Source organism: Dendrobates tinctorius, unplaced genomic scaffold, assembly GCF_039654945.1.
Source record: "Dendrobates tinctorius isolate UK_male_01 unplaced genomic scaffold, ASM3965494v1 ptg000126l, whole genome shotgun sequence".
In the NCBI taxonomy this organism is placed as follows: domain Eukaryota; kingdom Metazoa; phylum Chordata; class Amphibia; order Anura; family Dendrobatidae; genus Dendrobates; species Dendrobates tinctorius.
Window position 1 is genome coordinate 25,206,741 of NW_027361794.1, and position 6,000 is coordinate 25,212,740.

The 6,000-nt window shown below is 48.8% G+C and overlaps 1 pseudogene; it reads right to left on the reverse strand.

Annotated features, from left to right (window-relative positions):
- LOC141047192 (uncharacterized) overlaps nucleotides 1-4,436 on the reverse strand; it is a 28,033-nt pseudogene extending 23,597 nt beyond the window's left edge.
- Between the last annotated feature and the right edge of the window lie 1,564 nt (nucleotides 4,437-6,000).

Here is a 6,000-nt window from a genome sequence, read left to right on the forward strand (position 1 = left end):
CCATCAGCCAGAGCCACCGGACTACTACCCCTAATATCCCACATCATCCCGTCAGCCATAGCCACCGGACTACTACCCCTAATATCCCACATCATCCCATCAGCCAGAGCCACCGGACTACTACCCCTAATATCCCACATCATCCCGTCAGCCAGAGCCACCGGACTACTACCCCTAATATCCCACATCGTCTCATCAGCCAGAGCCACCGGACTACTACCCCTAATATCCCACATCATCCCATCAGCCAGAGCCACCGGACTACTACCACTAATATCCCACATCATCCCGTCAGCCAGAGCCACCGGACTACTACCCCTAATATCCCACATCGTCCCATCAGCCAGAGCCACCGGACTACTACCCCTAATATCCCACATCATCCCGTCAGCCAGAGCCACCGGACTACTACCCCTAATATCCCACATCATCCCATCAGCCAGAGCCACCGGACTACTACCCCTAATATCCCACATCATCCCGTCAGCCAGAGCCACCGGACTACTACCCCTAATATCCCACATCATCCAGTCAGCCAGAACCACCGGACTACTACCCTAATATCCCACATCATCCCATCAGCCAGAGCCACCGGACTACTACCCCTAATATCCCACATCATCCCATCAGCCAGAGCCACCGGACTACTACCACTAATATCCCACATCATCCCGTCAGCCAGAGCCACCGGACTACTACCCTAATATCCCACATCATCCCATCAGCCAGAGCCACCGGACTACTACCCCTAATATCCCACATCATCCCATCAGCCAGAGCCACCGGACTACTACCCCTAATATCCCACATCATCCCATCAGCCAGAGCCACCGGACTACTACCACTAATATCCCACATCATCCCGTCAGCCAGAGCCACCGGACTACTACCCCTAATATCCCACATCATCCCATCAGCCAGAGCCACCGGACTACTACCACTAATATCCCACATCATCCCGTCAGCCAGAGCCACCGGACTACTACCACTAATATCCCACATCATCCCATCAGCCAGAGCCACCGGACTACTACCACTAATATCCCACATCATCCCGTCAGCCAGAGCCACCGGACTACTACCCCTAATATCCCACATCATCCAGTCAGCCAGAGCCACTGGACTACTACCACTAATATCCCACATCATCCCGTCAGCCAGAGCCACCGGACTACTACCACTAATATCCCACATCATCCCATCAGCCAGAGCCACCGGACTACTACCACTAATATCCCACATCATCCCGTCAGCCAGAGCCACCGGACTACTACCCCTAATATCCCACATCATCCAGTCAGCCAGAGCCACCGGACTACTACCCTAATATCCCACATCATCCCATCATCCTGGCGTCAGAACCAAAGCGCAGAGTGGATTTTCCCTGACTTCCATACCAATGATCCCTTTAATAGAACCCTGTGTCAGAATGAGAGCGCTGAGGGATTTGCCCTAACTCCCATACAGGAGATCCCTTTAAGAGAAGACTGGGGTCAGAACCAAAGTGCTGCATGGATTTGCCATGACTTCCATACCGGGGATCCCTTTAAGAGAGGCCTGGGGTCAGTATCAAAGCGCAGAGTGGATTTTCCCTGACTTCCATACCGGGGATCCCTTTAATAGAACCCTGAGGTCAGAATCAGAGCGCTGAGGGATTTGCCCTGACTTCCATACAGGAGATCTCTTTAAGAGAGCCTGGGGTCAGTACCAGACCATTTGAAGGCAATTGCCCTGACGTCCATACCGGAGATCCCTTTAAGAGAGGCCTGGGTTCAAAACTGAAGCGCTGGATGGATTTGCCCTAACTTCCATACCAATGATCCCTTTAAGAGGCAAGATGTGCCTATGGGACGGAGGATGTGTGATGGGTATATGGGCAGGGAGGGGGGGGGATTCATTTCTGTCATGCTCTCTGCTCCTTTCTGGGGGGGGCAGACAATGGCTGGGAGCTTATGTTCCCGGGGATGCTAGATTTCTCCCACCATGTCAGTGTCTGCTGAGGTGTTGTCAAGTGGGAAAACTTGCTCATAGCAACCAATCACAGCTCAGCTGCTTTTAACCAGCTCTGGTGAAATGAGAGATGCTTAGTGATTGGTTGCAAGGAAAACTGCTGCTGCTCATAGCAGCCAATCACAGCTCAAATTCTTTTGAACAGCTCTGGTGAAATGAGAGATGCTTAGTGATTGGTTGGTGACACACACACACACACACACATTCAGTTTTATATATAGAGATATAATACTGGTGGATAAAACAAGACTGAGCACAAGACCTTCACAGCCGTCTACACATCATAGGGGAGATCTCCTGACACCTTCTCTCCATCTACCTGATGATCCTGAGGAGCACTGGGATCTTCTTGGTTACAGTCCTGTGGAAGAAGAGGACGGGGACATCTCTCTGGTGTTGTCCTCTTACTGGATAGATCTGGAGGAAACACATACAGGGACTGAATTCATTCTCTACATACAGATAATTATAGGCCGTGTGTATTTAGTCCTGTCTATTACCTGGTGATGTGAGGGGCTGAGGAACCTCCATTATGACGTTCTTGTACAGATCTCTGTGTCCTTCTAAATACTCCCACTCCTCCATGGAGAAATAGACAGCGACATCCTGACACCTTATAGGAACCTGACACATACAATGATACCGTCATCCCCCGATCCCTTCATAGTGTTACTGTATAATGTCCCAGCATTCCCAGCAGTGTCACCTCTCCAGTCAGCAGCTCAATCATCTTGTAGATGAGTTCTAGGATCTTCTGGTCATTGATGTCCTCATGGATCAGGGGGTGAGGTGGAGGCCCTGTGATTGGGCTCAGGGGTCTTCCCCATCCCTCAGACACAGGGTCCTGACAGCGATCACTAGAGGTCTTCTTCACCACTGTGTAATCCTGGTTATGGAGAGACACAGTAATAAATCTCACTACAGACATTTCCAGAGTCCTCACCTCTCCAGTTCTGTCCATCTGTTATTCCCATAGATAAGAATGATGTAATGTGATGTCATCAGAATCTCTCACCTCTCCAGTGAGATGGAAGAGGATCTCTAGGGTGAGGTGTAACATCCTCTCCGCCATCTTGTCTCTGTCCATATCCATCCTTGATGGGTAAATCAGGAAAATTCTCTTCTGTTGATCTTCACTGAGAGGATCCGATATTGTAGAGACCTGAATGAGAAGAAGATGATCCGATGTAACATCATAAGAATCCTGTGTAATAATACAATTACTGGAGATAATAAGGGAAACATATGAGGAGATTTATTATCTTACAGGGTTTAGTTTTCTCCCCTGACATCTACTAATAAAACCTATATATTTAGGCCACAGACAACAAGCAGTTTCCTCCTCGGAGTCGGCAGCTGAACACGTTCCTCATAGACTCATCTTCCATAACGCTAATTCTCGTCTCATTACCGACACTGGAATCGGCATTAGCAATACTGCAGGAGATATTCATTACACGCGACATGAGAAATAACTACTTCATGGTGAGGACGACATCTTCATCTTCTACTGCGGCTCTAGAGACAGATGTGGCCAGAGTCGGTCACTGCCTCCATCCCCACCGGCCGTCTATATGAAGGTTTCCCGTCTTCCCCGCACTGGAATCTTCTATCACGTTAGATCTCAGCTCTGAGTCACACACAGAAGTTTGAGGCTTTTCTGGAAGAACAGGACAGGAGAGATCTGAGGCCGATGTCTCCATGTACAGGGTTTCCCCTCGGGATAAGAGGCTTTTCTATCCCTTTCCCCCAATTAGAGGGGACACCTGTGGATATCGGGGTCTTTACCGGCTGCAGTCCTGGGGGGATTTACCCGGTAACGTGGACGTTGGACAAACGTCACCATCAATTACCATCAGAGTGAAGGAACATCGCTCCTCTATTCAGCTCTATGGATCCGGGATGAAATCCACTGCGGCCTCTGCAAGAAAAGAGCAAAGTCTGGTGAGACCCCCGAGGCCGGAGATTTCTACAGCTGCTCTGTGTAAAGTATGAAAAACCAGAGAGTTTTTTTAATCCTATTACAAGAAAAAAGTCCAAATGACTCTAATCCAAGACAATTTACAGGTGGACATCCATTGTCTTTATTACAGACGGACATAGATGTGAATACACATAGAAGATTAGAGCTTATAATAATAGATATCCACAGGAGCAGGCGGCAGCGGATCACCTGGAGAGCACCGGAGGGGATCAAACATGAGACAAACGAGATCATCTCAATCACTACATAGTAAAGTGCAGATGCTAAAAATGAGGAAAAAGGAGGGGCAGAATGATGGGTTAAATACCCATATTATATGGAATAAATAGCACTAAAAGGGCCACACATCAAGTATAAAATCATGTGACCAGCAAAAATAATAATGGCAGCAATCATGAGCCAAGAGCCCCTGTACTCAAATGACACTTCATAACCTACCCATATCCAGAGCACAGAAGCCCCGAACCTGCAGAGCCACACTCCACATATATGGCTGCTCTGTCCGCACAGGACCTGTGATGAGGTCACAGGAGGGGAGGAGTCAGGGGTCACATGATCAGAGGCCTCAGTGTGTGCAGGACTCAGCTGTGCAGGTTCAAATAAGGATGAGGAACAGCATCTGGTCTGGGTGAAAAATTGTATCAAAAATGTATTCTGCCAGTACAAAATACAACGTTTCGGCCATATTGTGGCCTTTTTCAAGTATAACATAACAGCACAAATGGTGGCCTTTTATAGTGTGGCACAGCCAATCACCATTTAGGTAACACCCATCATGCGCGGTGCTATGCAAGGGATCAGCCACACGAACCGCCCACCGGGGAGGACCACGCACGCGCAGAGGCCTAGAGCACGCGATCACATACCGCACTCCCTCACAAACCCGCGCATGCGCTGATTAACAAAAACAAGTGTAATACCACACTTGAATAAATGAGTCCACACAGATAGGCCAAAATGCTCCCAAACAACGCAGCATATAAGAGACATGTGGCTGATCCCTTGCATAGCACCGCGCATGCGCGGTGCTCTGTGACGGAGACGTCACGTGACCGGACCTGCGGGGATGGGCGGCGCGCGCCGTGACCTGGTGGTGCGCGTCATTAGACTGCGCTCCTGATACAACCTGGCTCTGGCTGATGTTGTCATATGGGGAGAGGGAACTCTGCCGATATAGGGATTTGTGAGTCCTCATATGATTGGTCGATTGGGGTTGGCGCCACTATTATGTGATTAGGGATTGGCGGTTTATATATGGATATGTATTACTGCAAGTGACTGGTGCATTATTTCTATGGATACCTTTGATGCATCACGATCATTGGTGGCTGATTTGGGGATCGTTGTTTATATATGAAATGCTTTTGCAATATTTCTAATATGAATATGACCATTATTGTTAACGACTAGATAAACTGTGCTATTGAATATATATGTATCTGATGGATGTATTTATCTGTATTTTATGTATGGATTTTCTGTGATGGGTGTTACCTAAATGGTGATTGGCTGTGCCACACTATAAAAGGCCACCATTTGTGCTGTTATGTTATACTTGAAAAAGGCCACAATATGGCCGAAACGTTGTATTTTGTACTGGCAGAATAAATTTTTGATACAATTTTTCACCCAGACCGGATGCTGTTCCTCTTCCTTATTTGGACTATTGTTCATTTGGGTCCATGAACCTTTGAACTGGCATCCAATCCTCCGCTGTGCTGTCAGCTGCTCTTTGCTGTCCGCTGTGCTGGTTGTCATGGTGGTGGATGAGGGGAAGTTTATGTGTGGGGTCAGGAGGGGTTTACAGGGTGGATGTAGCAGAGCCGCGTGTGTACGAGGTGTACGGAGCGGAGCCCTGTGTGTACGAGGTGTACGGAGCGGAGCCGTGTGTGTATGAGGTGTACGGAGCAGAGCCGTGTGTGTACGAGGTGTACGGAGCGGAGCCCTGTGTGTACAAGGTGTACGGAGCGGAGCTGCGTGTGTACGAGGTGTACGGAGCGGAGCCC